This window comes from Amblyomma mixtum, chromosome 6, assembly GCF_055824585.1.
Source record: "Amblyomma mixtum isolate Tamu chromosome 6, ASM5582458v1, whole genome shotgun sequence".
Lineage (NCBI taxonomy): Eukaryota > Metazoa > Arthropoda > Arachnida > Ixodida > Ixodidae > Amblyomma > Amblyomma mixtum.
Window position 1 is genome coordinate 70781255 of NC_143017.1, and position 19827 is coordinate 70801081.

The window sequence follows — 19827 nt, forward strand, 5'->3', positions numbered from 1 at the left end:
GTATTTCGTTAACAAATTGCTATCGGACTTCTCCCACTTCCCGTAGTAGTGAACGCTTGCAAGAATAAAGATTAACCAAACGTTTACTCTAGTGATTTTCCGAGCCTGAGTGACAGCGGGCGCCACCAGATATGCTGATGTAATTAAGAGTTTTTGGCAACTATGGGTAAGGATTTGGATATTAGTTCCCCCTCTCCTCGCTCGTCATTTCACTCCCCTACCCTCGCCCTCTTAGGTGCAGTACCATACATTGGGAGAGAGTACTCATCGGGAAGACAGGGTAGGCGGATGACGTCGACAACGACGTCGGAGAAGGGGGACCATGCTGGGTACAGACGTCACTGTAAAGTTGAGTGTCGAATGACATGGCGGTTGCAATGGTTTATTGATAATAAACGTGGCACTACACCGAATACTTATAGACACGCAGGCCCAACCAAACTAGCTACTTCTTTGCCTCTATCTCAGAAGAGGAGTCCCCAGTTTTGGGGCCACAGTACGAGAAATTCCGGTGGTTAAAATTTGGACTTTATAAAATTCGTGAGAATGTCGTCCCTTTCCTCCTGCCGCGCTACAACCAGCAGTTGCTGGTTGTTTGAAGCATTGCACGATTCGCAGCGGGGACCAACGCAGCTTCGCTTTTATCTTTTCCCCCTGGTCTCCTAATTAAGGCGGTGGATGTTTCCGCCCGCGAAAAAGAGCACACCAGATTGGCATATTCTTCCCTGTTGGCATAGGAGCAGGGACGAAAAATCAGTGCTTACAAGAAGGCCTGACATCAGAGCAAAGGAGAAAATTAAAGCTGGAACGTCAGAAGAGTGGCAAAAGAAAGCATTCGAGAAAAGGTTTTCTCGAGGATAAATTTGTTTAGCTTAGTGTTACATGCGGTTCACGAGAAAAACCGCTGCAACCAGCTCGTGCTGGTTGCAGCGGTAGCAGATAGGGGAGGCCCCACGTGACTCGGTGCTGCGGTTTTTAGCGTCCGTTTTCGCTTTCCATTGAAGCCACAAGTTGGAGACGAGGTGCGTGCGGGTTAGTGAGCGTGTGCTTGAAGCCTGTTGTTCAAGCCAACGTGGGGTCATCTTAGTCATTGAATGCGTAGGCCACGTTATGGGACTCCAGGACTGTGTGGCTGTGTTGCCGAACAGTAAGCTCAGTTTACGTGTGATAACATATTGCCCACTAAAATAAGAATACGCTTCATGTATGCCTCACTGCCAGGGAGGTTTGGTGAACGGAGTGTGTATGTTCGCTCTTTTGAGCCTTCCTGGTTTGTGTTTCACGAGCTGTAAACACGCTGTTCTTGTGAAGGTATATGTTAGTTAAGGCGTGAATTTGGGCCTACTGGTAGTCCATGAAAACAGCTAGCGCAGGAAACAGGACGACAGAACAAAGACACACCATGAGCGCTTGTGGTGTGTCTTCTTTCTGTCGTCCAATTTCCTGCGCTAGCTGTTTGCATGTAAATATTAGGAGAGCGAGGATTTGAGCGCGGTTTTCTTTCAGATATATTTAAAGAACGCATAGAATAAAGCAGTGCTTCTGGCGTAACTCTGCATGGAAATGATAGCTAAACCAACAATTACGTGCACATAAAAAAAAACTTTAAATGTACACCAATCTTTGCATATCCCAGAGCTTAACAGGTTGGGGAATTTTATATATAACTGTTTTCACTGTTACCTTCATTCAGGATCGTTGAAACGGATCATGTCCGAATAAAATCATATCGAATTTCAAAGCGGCTTTGTGGAGGTATTCTTTGCCCCTCCGCATCGACTTCGCAGACTGATGCGACTGGTACCTAAATTGCATTTAATTTTAGTCCAAGACATAAGGACCATTAGCTGTGCATCTTAGAAGGAAAAATTTAAATCAACATTGCCAAGCCCTAGGACTTCGCAGTTTATTTGTCGAATTTCACTTCCGGCTCTTAGTTTTTTTTTTTTTCTCCTCTTGCTGCTTTCTTCTACCACTTGGATAAAGAGCTGCGTGCTTAGAGTGTTTTAGATCACAGTGACCTACAGTAACAAAACACATAGTAGTTTACTAACATATATATGGTTGCCGTTGCTAACCCTGTTCTTAAATTTTACAGATGATGAATAGCACCACGTCAAACCATATACTACAATGAAAAAACCCGTCTTTCTTGAATCCTCAAATCAGTATTTCATACCTTGCAGTGTAATTGCAAAAAGTTTTCCACTACATGCGCTCGTGATGATTGTGACCTTGTTATATTAAGCGAAAGCGCACATTCGCAGAAAATAGATTAAACTGGCGGGTGAAATAATTATTAATACGTTTATCGCCACTTCTTAGGCAGTAAGCTTTGGTGCTTCTCGCCAGCATATCGCAACAGAAACACAAAATGCATTCTTGGCCAATTTTTCTTTACTTTTTCTGCGCACATACACATCACATACGCTTATTACAGTCGATTATATGAATTTCCTCCCCTCTGACATTATGACCATCTATGGTAAAGTACGATTTAACAATTTATTAGTTGACATTGCATATCCGCCGATCTTTTCACGTTTTGTCATTTTTTTTCGTCATGCGCTAATACATTTATCGTTCACCTGCTTCCCTCTCCTCAGGTTAAAGAAATATAACTAATAAACATAGTTTCTTAAGTTGCTCAAAAGTCTAGATCTTGTAGTAATATTTAGTGTTTATGTGCTGAGCCTGGCAACGCCTCAACCTCTTATGAACTATTTTATGAGCTATTTTTTCGTCTTAAGAAAAACAAGTTTTTGTGCCGACCATTCTTTCTTTGTATTCCAGAAACTTGCAAAAAGACTTTCGGGCTTTTTTCTGCCATGGTGCGGGCTTTTTAGGTTTGTCACGAAGAAGCGACAACGAGCGTCTGGAAATTTGTAAAGAAGTTTTCATTAATGCCAAAATTTACGCCTGCACATTGTACACGTGAACCCTGCCATACCATTGCAACATCGCATCTTAGAGCGCTGCTGTTTCTGCATTTATGGCTGGCGCTGTTCTACGCTTTGCTGCGCTCAGCACTGAAGCCCTCGAGTAAAAGTCGCACCCGTCTTGACCAACTGTCATCTTTCCCTCTCTCTCAATAAACGTTCTCACCACCACAACTTCCGAGAAATCCCGCAATATGCCATCAATCCACGAAGGAAACCACCACCACCCATAAATGACTAGTATGGAGGAATAATTAAGGACTGGAACAAATCCCAGGTTCCCCTCGAGCCGAATAATCACCGAATAATCCAACCTACGTTGGATTATTCGGCGATACTAAATTATTACAAGGGCTGCAGAAAGCGGTATCCACCACAGGAACTCTCCCTTAGCAGAGAGGACTCTGTCGCGTGGAGGCAGCTACAGACGGGCTCCTACCCGAACCTACACGTACTCAACAAAATGTACCCAACACAATACAATGACAAATGCCCTTGGTGCCAAGAACCCCCCACGCTGTACCACATAACGTGGGCATGCCAGAGAATAAGCGTGGTACCAGTGATAACAAACCCGAGTGCGGAGCAATGGGAGCAATGGGCTCCTCGCGAGTGCCTTTCAGGCAATCGCGAGGAGTTTCGGAGCACTGCCGTTTGCAGAGTACTACGCGGAGTGATATTCGAAAACAGGCAGGTCCCTAGTCGGACTATGTTAAGCAGGAACACACGGTTGGCCGCAACAGCCGTGCGGCAGCAGACGGGGAGCAAACGTAGTTCGCTTACTTCGGGCTTCTTATTTCGGTGATATGTCCTCTCAACCACAGATATTTTGGTGTATTATAAACTTCTACTTATGTCGTGCCCAAAAAGGCTAATAAAAATTACGCTTGGTGCATTCATGAATATTATAATTTTCATGGGCCATTGCAGGCTGATTAGGTTGAGGCTCTCGAAGGTAAAACGGCCGCGCTTATTGTTATTTCTGTCGTCTTACTTCGCGGCTACGTTGTTGCGACTGTAAATACTTATTCACGGAAATCTGAAAAACAATATAATAACGCTAACAAATTTTCCCAGAAAGCTACTTGTACATCTTTAAGATGCTTGGTTTTTTTTTTTTTGGTTTTATTGGGGTTTAACGTCCCAAAGCGACTACGGCTCTGAGGGTTAAAGAACCACCTGAGGTTCTTTAACGTGCACTAACATCGAACAGTACACGGGCCTCTAGAATTCCGCCTTCATCGAAATTCAGCCGCCGCGGTCGGGATCGAACCCGCATCTTTCGGGCAAGCAGCCGAGCGCCGTAACCACTGAGCTACCGCGGCGGGTTTTAAGATGCTTCTGAAGTGGTCACAGCTATACCTGTTTATCAACTCGTTTCCTAATATACAGGCGACGATAACAAAGCATGACCGAGTCCCTCGCGTTCGCTCCTCTATCACCCTCTTTTTCTTCCGAGTGTCGGAAGATATGACCCTGCCCAAGCTTGCGCATTAGAACCAAGGCAACCAGTGCACGCGTGTCAATTCCTGTAGCCTTACAAGCATGCTTCACTGCAGCAATAGTCTTTATGCGGCAAAGCAAAAATAAAAGGGCCGCTTCAAATTTTTTTGTATGGTTTAACACAAAAATCTGTTAACCTACAGAAGATAGCGCCGCTCTCTGTAAAACATGGAGGAAGGAATTATCAGGAGAGGCCCCGTGTACTGAATATGCATTGCAAGAAGCATATCGGAAGTAGCGGAAGTGCAGTGTAAGCCTATCTGTACCTCAAATAGAAACGGTGTCATTATTGCTTACGGACAGCATGGCCGTTGTCGAGCTCGGGCCGGTATAGCCACAGGGGAAGGAGAAGCGGGGGAGAGGAGGGAGCACCCTCATGCAGATGGCGATACGGCATTTTTCAGGTTCGGTGGCTTCACGAGCTACGACATCACGGCACCTACTTTAACTTCACAACGATTGGGGCCCGTCATCAGCAGTCGCGCGGCTAAAAAGGGTTAAAACTATTTCGCCATTCAAGCGACCAGAAGAAAGTAGAGAGGGAAGAGAGAAAAAGACGGGGTTGAAAACGAACGGATCCGTTCGCGGACAGAGAAATGAATAGAAGAAAAAAATTGAAGGGTAATAACACTATTTGATGCCACAAATCTGTGCTATATTGTTCATTTTAGATTTCGCTTTTTCACTTTAGACTTTGCAATGATCGCCCTCTCACATTCCATCTACTTGTTTGGTTTCTCCTCCGCCTTTAATGCTATAGCACATAGAGTTGCCATTCCCCGCATTTAGGCATTGTGTGTCTGTCTGCCCGTCTGTCCATCCGCCAGTCTGCCTGGCCGTTCGCCCGTCCGCCTCTCTGACTGTCCGTTCGCCCGTTCGCCCCACTGCCCGGCCATCCGTCTGCCCGTCCATCATTCTGTCTGTCTGTCGGTCCGCCTGCCCGACCGCTAGACCGCCGTAATTCCGAGAGGCATGTATACCGTTCGGTGTCTGGGGGTCACCCACCAGGAGAGGGTCTCGAGGATGGAGGCTTCGGACATACATAGAAGCGCGCATGCGCGTGCGCCAACACACACACACACACACACACACACACACACACACACACACACACACACACACACACACACACACACACACACACACACACACACACACACACACACACACACACGCACGCACGCACGCACGCACGCGCACACACACACACACACACACACACGCGCGCGCGCGCGCGCGCGCGCGCACGCACGCACACAGACAGCGCATTTTTCGACGAAAAAGGGCTATACTACCCAGGCAGCAAAAAGATATTCGATTGTGAAGCTCCATGGAAAGCAGCGAAAAAAAAATAGCTTGACGCCCGGCCTCCTTGAGCGCACCGTAATCTCACGGCTCGGCGCGCCTTCATATTGGTTCCTTACATACACGTCGATTGCCTCCTAAATCTCTCGTGCTTCATCTGGCCTGAAGTGCAACACACACAAAAAACATCAAGGATGCATTGCATTAGAGGGGAAGGAAAAACGGTAGGAGATATACACAAACGCGCAAACGCACGCCTTCTTTAGCGTTCACGTGCGCTCACGTCTAGGACACGCGTTTGGGCGAACGCGAAGGAACGCCATCGAGCGAGAGAAAGCCCTCCGAGACCCTCATTTGGCTGCTCCTTCCAATCGCTTGATTTTCCTTGCGCTGCCTGAACCTGACCCTTACACCTCCCTTATACCCTCCCACTACATGTGCAGACACACACCCTGACAGCCACTGCCAGCACAAGACGTGGATGGCACTAAGCCCGTAGCCGTTATTCCGCAGCATCTCCAAATGCGGAGCTACCAGAGTGGGCAGAGCAGCTGCCTCCAATCGAAATCCGTAATTCCCCTCATCCGCGACTATCACCGCCAGCACTTCTCGCTCGCGTTGCCATCGAAAACATTCCTCAAACACATCTTTAGCTTTGCCTTTGCGCTTTGCTTCTTCCCTTTAGTTCTTTCTGCGTCATTCACAATCTCCGCCAGACCGCCTTTTTTCGTGGCATTCTCGTGATACCCCTTCTGTGCCCCTCCTGTTACAATTTCCGTCGGCCGCCTCACTCTGCTTGCTAGCTGCACGAATGCCTCCTTTGCTTGCGCTGAATCCATGTCCCTATGCTCGCTTCTGCTGTTGTCTCCCGTTCCACCACCGCTCGCATTGTGATATCAATGCGGCAGCATTAGATGCCTTATCACGAAAAAAAAACATGGCGTGGTTACTCGAAAAATTCACTGATGAGACTATGCAGTAATGACGGCACTCCGTCACGTGACATGGCCGTGCGCTGATTGGTCGGCAAGATGGGTGACATTATTAGAACCCCTGGCGTAGGCAAGCTTCCAGGTGCACTGGTAAAGCACGGCATGGTTAGATATAAAATTTACTTATCAGTCCAGACAGCAATGCCGCCACAAGGTCACGTCATATGACTCAGCGCTGATTGTTAGACGGAATATGTGACGTCATGAGAGAACGTGACGTGACCGAGTTGGCATGTGCACTGTAAAAACTTGGCATCGTTAGTCACCAAACTCCCTGTTTGGTCATTACAGTTATAAAGTGTCGTGGTCCAATTTGCAGATAGGATTGCAGCTGCAAAGTGCGCTGATCACATGACATAACCAAAAGCGGGGGCGACCTCGGTGGTAATTAGTAGCTGCGCTTAATTGTATGCAGACGCGTTTTGACAGCTCTGCTTATCAGGCGGAAAGGAAGCCAGAATATAAAGCCGCGTTTGTCTACCGTAATGAAAAATTACAGCAAGCCGAGAGGACGACCACGGAAGCATGAAGCTAAAGGTGAAGTAAAAGCGGCTCTGGATGCTTACTGTATGCGGCCGGTAGCAATGACGGAGGAGGAGAAGCGGCTGGGTGGACTACAAAATTTAATTATTCTGTATTCTGAACAGGTATTATATAATTAGGTATCTTTTCAAATTTATTTGTTCAACGTGAATGTGCGAACTGACGCAGGCCGTCGAAAGAATCAGCGACTGAAAGCCCTCATATTTTATTTTCGCTCTTCAACGTAAGCAGCCCCAGGAAGAAAGTTTCAGAGTTGAGTTAATGAAGACTTTTTGCCCCAGTGCGAAGCCTTTTTTTGTGTGCGCGTTTTTGCCTCCGCTTCTCCCTATTCCTTCACTGGCACTTTCTTTTTCTTTACTTTTTTAAACCATGACACCTCCTAATGCGCTCTCGCTACCTTATAGCCTCTGCAATTTCCTTTTCCTCTTTTACACCTCTCGCTGCTTCCTGTCGCTTCTCCTTTACGATGAAACGTTGGAGCGAAAAGGGAAATTGCTGGCGACGACGTTCGCAGAGAAATCCTTTCTGACAGGTGCCTCCCATTTTCAAAAATTGCTGCCCTAAAGTCTGAGATTACGGCAAAATGTGGGTGTTCAATTAAATCACTTCATGAAAGAGAACTCAGCATGTTTAAACTTAAAAGGAACCAAAGGATGTCGGGGGACAGACGCCGCCTCTGACGCCGTGATCGTTTCTTTCGGTAGGCAACAGTCCTCCAAAGCTATTAATTTTATCTTCATGTTGTTATCCAGCTCTCCCACACAAAGCTCTTTCTCTCAAAGTGCATCCTCAATCTAACCTTGCTGCATAATCTCTTCCCTGTGGATGTTAACCTTTGATCACCACCTCGTGTTATTGACCTGAACATCTGAACGAAGTCAACTCCAGGACAAATGCATCTCCTATATCCTGCCAGTTAAACCCTCGCCGCGCCAGCTGCTCCCTAATCCCTGCAACCGCCCAATCTCACCCACCCGCTATACTTCCTGCCACCCTCGTTCTGGTCCTTTGTCTGCAAGCGCTGTTTTTCTCAAGATGTACCCCAACCAACTCGTCCAGCAACACACCTTGCTCAAGGTCATCTGACGGACAGGCGTCGGCCACCCGGGGGGACCATCGGATGGTCCGAGAACGTCGCATTCCGCAATCAACTTTACCCCGAAGGCATCTCCTCTCCCAGGCTCAAGACGCGGCGGGGAAAGTCCACAAGTGCCAGGGTGCAAGTTTGTGCGCACGAGTGAAAAGTTTCAGGCCACTCCCACCCTGGCGATGGCGTCATCAGCCTGGGGAAGTTAAGGAAGAAGCACGCTATAAAACTCAGCGACGAATGCGGTCGAGGACCCACTTCTGATCTTGACTCATGTAAATATATAAATAAATTCAGTCTTCTTTCGGGACCTTCTAATTCCTTTGATCAGCGGCATTCCTGTCCTGCGGGAGGGAACGGGTGTCATGCTGACCGTGGTTCCGTCGAGCCGCGACCCCGAACCTTGACTTTAACAGCCTCAAAGCCAGGAAGCTAAGCACCACTTCGCCATTTATTTTCTACGTGCCACGAATTTTTATATCAGCCAGGCCTAAAAAAAAAAAGAGTTTTCATTAAGAATGTTGCGCCTAATAAATAATGAAATTGCGCGTATACTTCGTAGTCGTTCTGGTGTGCCTTTCTCAATTAAGGTGGCACTCCTTCCTCAAAATCTCGTGTTTTGTACAGATGTGCTACAGGTTTATCGCATTTTTGTTAATGCGCATGCTGAATCCTTGAGTCTATACTAACCCGTGCCAGTGCGAAAGTAGCAGCAGATTTTTTTTTTTCTTGTGCGTGAAACAATAACGAAAAGTATTTTTCTACAATAGTTCTCCTAGCTCCCGTTTAGGTTCGGCTGAAACAGAAAAGTTCCAGTATCCCTCCAATATCCCTGCAGCGAAAGTTATTGAAACATCCGCCATTACAACAATGGCACTTAGCTCGGAAACAATGGCACCCTTGGGGAACGTTACTAAGTCCGCGGACGCTCGTCAGCTGTGTCGTCTTGTTCCTCCTAAGTGAAAATAAACATAACAAAAAGGAGGAGGTGTGCAGTTAGGCGGCCTTGCACATCCACCGCAATCTCTCGGCTCTACTTTTTCTTCTAATTTTATCATGTTATGCACTCAGACGGTTTTGATATTTTGATCTTTGAGGCGACTAATTAGGGGATCAGCACAGCGACCACCTCGCTAATGTAAGCGAGGATGGCGCAGCGCTATTCGAGTTTCTGGGCTAATGGGAAAGTGGGCCTATCGCGGCTCTCCGGCGCTTATCTTTTCTGTTTCCGGGTAAAGAAGGAATTTGGCTCAGTGGCTGCTTATTGGCCATTTAATCACTCGTCTTCTGGTTCTCTGCAATAATCTTTTCTCCAGGGCAAGATTTTTTTAAATTACGATTACTCCAAAACAATGCATTCTGAGAAGCAACTTTCGCAGACAGTTCTGTTTGGCGCTGAAATTTACACGCGTATAGCAAAAGCTTTATTTTTCTTTTATTAGGAACGCATACGGGTATTCGAAGACCAGTTCTCCATCCCACAATTATTCGTTAACAGGGAGGAAGCTGCGAGAACGAGCTGATGGCTTCCAGACATACGCCGTAGGCTCCCGTGTGCGCACAATCAGCACACTTATGGAAACCGTCGCATACGACTCGTAGCGTTTATTTCTTGGATGATAGGTCGTGAGGTGAAGCCTAAGTTACTTACATATCGCGTTTCATAAGTTCTTCAAAGCGGTTATGTATGCGCTGCAACACGACAAAAGCTAATAGAATTTGCAAATGATGACTGCTGCGATGGGCAAAAAGTGGCACAGGAAATATTTTAGCATGCGCTTCAATATTTGTGCAAGTCGAGCAAAAACAGCTGAAAGCAGTTACTGTACTTTTAGGTGCCTTGCAAGCAGCCTGTGAGCGCATTCGCACCAACTCATCGAACGCGACTAGCCGTCATGAACCAAGCCAAAGTCAGGCCAGCACTCGAGCGGTAGGCATATGGCGTACAGTACCTTGCGATGGGCGGCACATATGGCATGCAGTTTTACAGCGACGTCCACGTCAAGTTATTACTGCGATCTTGTTTACGAATATCGGCTTTGTCAAATGACACACACACACACTTCAACGTCACTGTCGGCATTGCAGCTCCACAAGCATGCAGTTGTGGCATCGTGCAGCATGTAAAAAAATATGGTCGCCCAACCATTCGGTTGACTGGTAGTGAGAGTGGCAGTTCTCTTTTTTATACAATGCTATTCGGAGTGTTTCAAACGAAGGAATGAATGTCTACAAAATTAAATATCCAAATATTGTTGTAATGCTTCCGACGCTTTTCTAATTTATTTCGCAGGGATATTCCCACCGAGTCTCTAGTGTCAAGATGGTTCACTTGCTCTGAGAAAGCAGGAAAGTGGGTTGTACACACACATTCTATCCTAATGTCATTTTCGTCGAACGCCCTTACATTTTTGTTCTTGCGGCAGAAAATAAATATTGTATTGAACCATTGTCGTGCGATAAGAATGACATTAAAGTTGCCACGTGCAAGGGGCACAATTTTTGCTAGGTAACGTGTCAGAGAAGTTTGGGCGCCGAAGTGAGGACAATATTAATCTGCACGGGGCTGTACAGCCGCTGTGGTAAGAAACGCGAAAAGAACAGAGCCAAGGTGCTCCTTTGTTCGCATTTCTTAACATCACGCTTTTACTTCAATGGTAGCGAAAATTCTCTACAGTCGTCCATGATTCATTATAGTACGACTCTGACGTCTTTTTTTACCACCAAAGTAAAAGCGCAATCAAAGGAAATTCGAACATCAGAGCGGCACGTAGGCGCCGCGTTGTTCGCGCTTCTTTCCATCGTGATAGCACGTTAGGAGACTACATCATATGAGCAGAAAGTGATGGAGCATGAAAGCATTTCTGGCATGTCGATGAAGAGTGATAACATACATGTGTATATAGAACAGCCGGCAAAAGAACTTGCAAAATCCAGCAAAGGTCGTCGAAGAAATGAGTTGTGAGACCTAAAAGGGTTTCAAGACAGCTATCCAGGAAAACAAGTTTTATCTGGCTATAAGACGTTTCCTTTGTACGAGGACAGGAGCTACTGGATTTCGCCTCGTTAACAAATATTCTACGCGTTTTCCTTCTTTATTTCTGTCGCGTGTGTGCCTGAAATTGTAGTCCCGTTTTTTTTTTCGAACACAATCAACACTGACCGCTAGTATTTTGTTTTCAGCAGTGACGATAATTAATCTCCATGAGCTAACTGTGTATCACGAGATAGTGCACGGCAATGAAGCATAGAAAGAACCAGCAAAAGCGTTCTAAGGGGCTCTTCTATCGCGCTAGGCCAAGTGGAAGGCAGCTGCTACACATTAATGGCTACAGCATCGGGCTTTGCTACAAACAATGCGGCGGTAAGCTAGATGATTCATTAACTGTCCTAACACTGTTTTTTCCACAAAACGGTGCCCTCACTATATACGAAAGAAGTTGCAAGTCACGAACCTTGAGCTCCGCTTCGGTTTTTGAGGCGAGAGAAGCTGAAACAATAGAGCTGGGTGGGCGGCGCCGTACACATATACGTGAAGGAATAGTACCACACCTGTGTGCCCTCAAAGCGAGAAAAAAAAAGACCAACTCGGAAGAGGAAGGGGCACCAAGCGTAACCACTGAGGCCCTAATTGGCAACAGGGGAGGCCTTCGTGTCATCGATGATTCAATTGCCTACCTGAAGAAAATTGAATTACACCCCGTGTAGGCCCCTACACAAAAATTAAGCCTCGGAAGAGTTGCTGCTCCTCTATTATCCATCTTTCTGCCGGTGTTCATACGATTCCTTGAAGCAGAGAACGTTGAAAGAGCCGTTTCTTTGCACAGATGGAAGCCTTTTTGCACCTTAATAGCCTTAATTGCTATGATCGGGAAACGGGAATGAATGTACCCATGAAGTGCGTTCCATTCAGATTTTTTCTGCGAGAGCAACACTACGCGAGTCGCCGAGCCATTTCGCGGAGCTGAACAAAGGCCATACTGCGCATGCGCGAGGAGCAGTGACGTGACGAGGAGCAGCGCACAGCTGGCGCGCCGCCGCCGCCACTGCGCGGGCCACTCAGAGGTGCCGCCTCCGCGCTCGCCAGTTGCGCATGCGCAGTAGCGGCTCATAGCTAGCGTGCCGGGGCCTCCGCCGCTACCGCGCGCTCTCCGTCGCCTCTCTCTCTCTCTCCTCGTTGCTTTCGCTATCATACAAGTTTAACCAGAGCTAAACCACTGCCAATTTTTTTCGATCATGCCGTCGAAGTGTTTTAAAGCGTTTGCTCAAAACTGGGAGCATAAATTGTTTCTCATTGAACTGGATAAAACAGGACAGGGATTTATTTATGGAACGGAAAAAAAATCTAGGAATTGATTTCTGTATATGCAACACATCCAAGAGCAATTCTTCTCTCTGTTTTCTTTCTTTCCTCGGCGCTTCCAAGTTGCTGATGCCTGAAAAAAGGTTGGCGGAGGCGCTTAACACTGCTTACGTATATAAGCCTGCTAGTTAGGGCTGCATTTGTGGGAGAAGGCCTAAGCCCGCCCACTCGCGCACGCACGCACGCACGCACGCACGCACGCACGCACGCACGCACACACACGCGCGCACGCACGCACACGTTTTCGGTTCCCTCAGTGCGGCAAGTAACGCTCACGCCTTAATAACGCATTCGCTGAGGACACCCCAGAACGCCATATTGGCTATTGCTGAATTCATCTCTACGAAAAAGGGATTGTCAAATGAGGCAAAAAATGCGAAAAAGCCTAATATTTACAAGCCTTTATTTTTTCGTCTTTCCCTAAGCACCACTCATCGCCTTTTGAGACGTATTTCTAGGATGCCTTGTACAGCCTCTCAGACAATTGCAGCGCAAGTGTCGCTTATTGCAGTTTTGCAAACCGGACATTACCCTAACACGTTTCCACTTTCGACATGAGCCCCATAATGGTGCGCGACAACTAACGGTCGGTGGAACACTCTATACGTGAGGATCGTCGACTACGGAACTTCACTCGCAGACGAGGCGCGCAAGCTCGTGAGATATGGCGACAGTCCGAAACGCGATTGTAATAATGGCGGAGGTAAACGTGGCCCAAACGGATGTCGCGCCGGGGCCATCATTACTGCGTCAGTGGCCCATTACAGCGATGATTTCCTGTGTGAGAAAGCTGTGCCGCTGCGTTGATGACGGGGAGAATATTGGTGCCCTCGGAAACGAATTATGACGAACGAAGATCCCCATTTCCATCTGCTGTACCATCTCGTTACACTCTAGCGGCTTGACTGAATCTAGACTTTGAAGGCCGCGCTTTCTCGTCCAGTGGGTTTACATATAATGAAACAATGCTACGCAGTCTAGGTTAGTGGCTCGTGGAAAGCCCTCGTTAAAACATCCGCGCTCATCGATAGACTCATTATTTACTAGAGAACGGACGGAGCTGCCCACTTGAGATAATTGCTTGCGTGGCATCAGACAACTTGAACTATGGTGCATAAACCAACAGAACACATGAAGTTACGTTGGCTGGGAGCGAAGTTCGGTATATAGAGATTTCGCATGAATTGAAATAGCTATTTTGTAGACGTAGTTGTAACGACAATAATAGGATTCATGGTCACTAGCGGAGGGAGGAACACAGATGTAACACGAAGGCACAAGACGAACATTAGCGTTCTTCCTGCGTTTTTATGTTGCTGAGACGTCTTATTTTGCTGTTTTTCTAGAAGTTAACGGAAAAGAGCTTAACTACTCGCATTAACTGCTACGATACATTTACGCTCTCATTGTCTTGTACACCTTGAGTAGCATTGTCTCGCTTTATATTTTCATAAGACATTTGTGAGCTGCACAGCGGTCAGGAAGTAAATAACGCTTGTATTTTGAGTTTTAGAAGGCGAGAGAGCAAAATAAAGTTGTTTAAAGGTGCACGCAAAAGCTGTCTAGGTGGCAACAAAAAGCTTAATGCTCACGCATCTAATGACAGCTACCTGCCGCCACCGTCACTGTGTAGTCGGGTGCGCTTATTATTTAATTTCTTTGCACTTAATTTTTCCCTAGTTCCACAAAAAACTGGCAGAGGCTCAGTTTGGTTAAGCCTGGAAATCTCGAAAGCAACTTCAACCGTTTCATCAGCCCGCCGTCGTTTCCTAGCTTGAGAGAATCGTTGCAGCCTTGCCTTGTGCATGTCGGACGATACTGCAAGGCTGAAACGCATAGCGTGGTTACGCCGCGACGACTGCGACGAGCCGGATCGGAGCCCGATATATCTCCGTGTGGAGTGACGCCATCATAGCGAGCGCAGCTGCTGCTCGGCGCACCGTGGTTACGCTGGGACGACCGCGACGAGACGAGTTGGGGCTCTTTCTCTCTCCGTCTGGCGTGACGTCACAGCGGAGGTCATGCTAAAGGTAAAACGTGGTTACACAGCCGGGATGACGCTGAAGGGCTGAAACTGCGAGCAGTATTGCTTTCGCAATAAAAAAAAATCGGGGTATCATAGAAATGCGGTCGTTGACTGCGCACTCGCGTGCTGCTCCACGCATTCCGCCGCCGCGGTGTCTCAGTGGTTATGGCACTCGACTGCTGACCAAACAAACGAGTTCGATTCCAGACCCGGCGGTCGAATTTCGATGTATGCGAAATTCTATAGGCACGCGTGCACTGTGCGATGTCAGTGCACGTTAAAGAACACCACCAGGTGTCCGAAATTTCCGGAGCCCTTCACTACGGCGTCCTTCATTGCCATGCTACCAATTTAGACGAGGTGGTTTGTCGGTGCCTTCCAGGAGCACTGGCCCTTCATCCAGGAGACCTTCTTCGTGCGCTACTGCCTCCTCTGATGCAGCCGCACCAGCACGCCGGACCCCATCACGCACAACAAAATGTGCCTGCTGCCCCTGTACAATATGAGGAGTTTGGCGAGCTGTACAATACACAGGCAAAATCAACGACTCCGCCGCGGGCGACCTCTGTAATGTGTGACTTTCATGGTGTGCTTGCTTAGGACATTCCATCTATCATACGCTTCGTTTTTGTCAGTTGTTTTCTTGATCGCAATAGCACGACTGCAAGTGTATGAAGTTTCGCCGCGCTATTGCTTTTTTTCATTGACCGTGGAGCGCCACGTATAGTTCTTTGTGCAGCAGCCGAGCGTGAACAAGCGTGTTGTCATATCCGCCGGGGAGAGCAGATGCCGGTTGAACATTGCCGAGAATGCTGTATGTCACGTCGGACGAGATGCATCTATTACTGTGCAAGAAAAGAAGGCATAGAACGAGCAGTCTTTCTCGCCAAGTTTAAGTTCAACATATGTGTCAGGCGGGATGAAATATTTGACCTTAACCCTGATCTGCTCGTTCCTGTTGTAGACTGATTTAATGCAAGTAAATGCAGGGAGCAATATCGGCGACTCCAAGCTGCACATCTATTTTATCTACATTGTTTTGTATGAAACGTTGAGACATTTTGTTACCTGTGTCATACATATTAGCGCCTTTGAATTATCTTACAGGACCATAAGCTTCATCGTAATAGTTTGTAGCGAGACTGACTGAAAAGCTAGGATAAAAGTATTTTTAACATGGTAAGGGTTGCAAAACATTTACACGTTCCTGGTTTCATAGCGCTGCAGTATATTTAGGCGTCTCTGCAGTACCTGACAGTTAAAAGTAACGGATTCAGTCAGTACATAGATGACTAAATTGTTTCCTCTAACGTCATTATGGTCACAATTAATATGGCTGGGAACCTTGCCTAGGTTCCTTTCATCAGGCACAGGCTGACGGAAACTGTAGCCTGCGGACGCTTCAAGACACGGTTTGTTAGAACTCTGTGCTGTTCGCCTTCAATAAAACCAGATTTTTAATTATTTCTCCCCCGTAAATATTGAAGGAATGTACGCCTGTGCTATTGAAAATGATTCAGGAGCGCTTCCTTCGGACATTCATCGTGACAACGTTTTCATCGTCTTAATACGTGTGACGCTCGAACAATTGAGCTGTCCACGAAAGAACTGTGTGTTTGTAGTTTAGCAAGGAGTACTGTTAAGTTTTTGCTGCCCAGCAGGTTCTTTTTTCTGTCTTTTCAACAACTTCCAGGAGCACACTGCTCGCTCAAACATGGGCGGATTCCTTTGCAATAATCCGCCATTTCATGAACATTGAATGAAAGATAAACCAAAGGATGATTGTTTGCAGTGTATGCAATTATTTTGGTTAGCTATGCGATGGGTTACATTAGATTTGGGGGCCAGTTTCTGATAAAGCACGGACAAGAACCTTTTACTCCTTGCTGTCTTGTTCGAAATGAAGTCTTGTATTACTGAGCTCGGCTGTGAAGAAGGCTGTGCGCTGCTCCCGAAGACAACACTGTTGCTGTCAACTACAACAAGCTGCCGTGGTGTACTGGCAGCTTAATCCTCGCCCTTACATTAAAGAGACACAAGTCCGGTGGTCAAATATCAAACTGACCCACATGGTTAGACTATTCCTCGGAAACGCTACCTACGTTTTTTCTGCGCGGATAGTTGGCAACGATGACGAGGAAATCTCAAATGAAAGTTTTGAAACCTTTCTAAATCCATACCGGCCGTAAAAAATTGACATAATAGCGTTTTTTTTTAATCTATTTCCGATGAAGCTCTCCAACCAATCATAGCCGCCACTCGAAAGGACAAAAAACGAGGACAGAAATCGCAACTATAGCCCACCAGCCGAGTCAGCCGTCAGCCAGCCGTCAGGGTTGACTCGAACCTGACGTGTGCAGCGCACGTTCGCTTAAGGTAGAAATAGGCTTAATGGGTGCGATACCAACAGCTTCAAGTCGTAGAGGGCGGCCGTAGACTCCAGAACAAACTGCTGATCGCGGTCACGCCTGCATACATTGGCGATGACGACGTGAGCGTATGGCCTTCGGTGCGCTGTGTAGTCGTGAAGGGTACACGTACGCTTCCAGGCATTCTCACAAGCTGACGAGCAGCAGTTGCACTCTGAAACATTTGAACGCATCTTAGAGAAGAAATGACGGTCGATTTCCGTACACCAAGATAGCGCCGTGAACGACAGTATTTTATGATGTCCGATTTTTTTAGAGCTAGTTACAAATGGGATGGAAAGAAATTAAATAATAAACGCACCAAACTATGCAGTGACGACGACGGTAGCTAGCTTTAATTGGTTGCGTCAGCCTTTAGTTTTATGCTGCCACGCCGCTCCACGAATTCTGTTGCTTTTCTGTTGCCCCGCGACCAATTTAGAAGAGATGCCTTTGCGCGTCCTCTTCCCGCAGCATGCGCCGTTAACACGTTTCTCTGACTAACGTTGCTCCAGGAAATGCCGCACGTGTCACCGACCCGCTGACGCCGTCTTGTCGCCGAACCCTCTGGTAACGCACATACCTGCGCCCTCTCGTACTCCGCTCTATCCGGAGGCATTCGCTCTCCGATCGTCGATGCTCGGGCATCGCTGCCAGCCTTCCTCCTCCCGTGCAGTAGAGATATCGCCATTGATCCGGCTCCAGCGGGGATTCTCCGGAATGCGCAGCGTAGTTGACCTCGCGACCAGCCGTTGGTCGCACGACCCCCTTCCCGCCGCATCCCCCCTCATAGCGTAGGCCACGCTCAAGGCTACAGCATTCCTCGCCTCTGTCCGCTTTCACCCCTCATCCCTATGCTGCAACCTTCCTGCTATCGCGCCATTCATCTCCCTTGGCGCACAGCCTTTTCTCTGAATTTGATGTGTTTGAGCTGCCGCAGCTCCGGGTGCTTGCATTGCATCATGGGATGCTTTGGTGGAGCGTAAGAGGGAGGGGAAGCTAATAGCATAGTAAAAAAAAAGAAAGCGTGAATGTCCAAGTTGATACTTCTGGATGTAAACTGAACACTGCGGAAAAAGCGAGAAGGGATGCAAGTGCAAAATTTGAAGAAAAACGTGAACTGTGGAAACAAAGGAAGCATGATGGCTGCAACTGTCAGTGTAAACTGCAACGCTGAAGAGATGTTTACGACGTACAACGTTTTATGCTGACTGAGAAGAGTAGGGTGTTAATATAAAAGCGCAGTGGCCCCAACAAGTGCATACAACGCGAATTTCAGAATGACTTATGCCTCCATTGCCGCGCATGCAGCATTTCATAATCGTACTCCATTAAGCAATGGCTTCGCGACGAAGTTCCTGCGCTCTTTTTGCCATAGTTGTCCATCGTCGGTGTAGTGCACCAGAAAGGACCGGAAAAGAGGTAGATTACGGCCATGCGTTTCCTCAGGCGGAATTCTTGCAAAAACATGCTGAAATGCGTGTGTCCTGTCGGTATCTTTTTGCTGTTCCTTGTGTTTTTTTAGCGCTAGTTACCATGTTTCATCAAGTGAACCAAATTCACCAAATAGCCCTTTTTCTGTTTTAACCATGCTTCCGAAAACGTTCCTCTAGAAGTAGTATTTTCAAAGTGAACATTAGCGGCTCTCATAAAAGTGCGAGCTCTGGTATGCGTTCTGAAAAGTCAAAGGTAACTGCTGAAAGGTTCTGCTGAAAGTGAAGGTTCTGAAAGTAACTGCTAAGTACATTCTTAAGATACAGACAGTGATTTGCAGAACGAAAGATTCAGGCTCCTTCTGTTAACTTCGGCCCTACACGTGAGCGGCAAAGAAACACCGAGGCTCTTAAAGAGTGATCTGAGAGTATAGCGGCCGTTTAAAGAGTGCTGACATACTACTCTGCTTTGAGGAGGCAGAGTTTTTGGGAAGAAAGGTGGCAAAATAATTTAAAAAGAAGTGTCTGTCGACATTGCATCATAGATAGGACAGAACATAGACACCGACAAGCACTGCCACTCTACCCCGACTTCCAAGTAAGTCGATATCGAAAATAATGGATGCTTCCTGTGCTAATAATAAGGTAGCAACATGCATCAAAAACTATTGTGTCACCTTGTCTGAAAAAAGTAGGATATCTCGCCTGAATAGCGTCATTGATGTCGCAATCTTTCTTGTTGCGTTTTCTTGCTTTGCACTCTGTATATTAGCGTACTGTTTTTTGAGTAAATTGGCTGATAGTCAGCGTTTGTCTGGCTCGGTGCCGTCCTGTCTCTGACGCGGTATTTACGCAAAGTGAAGTCTACAAAATTTAAGCTTTATTGTAGTTAAATAAAATTAATATAAAAGGTAAAAATGCACAGGCACTCATTTTAGTGCATAAATATCAAAAAGAAATGCTAGAAGGTACGAAACTTTTTCTATGAGTTACCTGAAAATAGGCCGACAAAATGTTAAAAAAAGATCAGTGTGGTCCTCTGCTACGACGGGCGGTCGGAGGGATCGAAAACACAATGCGCTGCTTGTGGCAGTTGTGCGAGATTGTGCATATTGTGCTCGTAACATGCACGCATCGTCTACGCAACCTCATTATTCTCGCACAAGGACCTCCGCGGTCTCGACAGAGCCACAGTTGTCCGAGTGTGGACTGTTCCCTTGACGTAGGC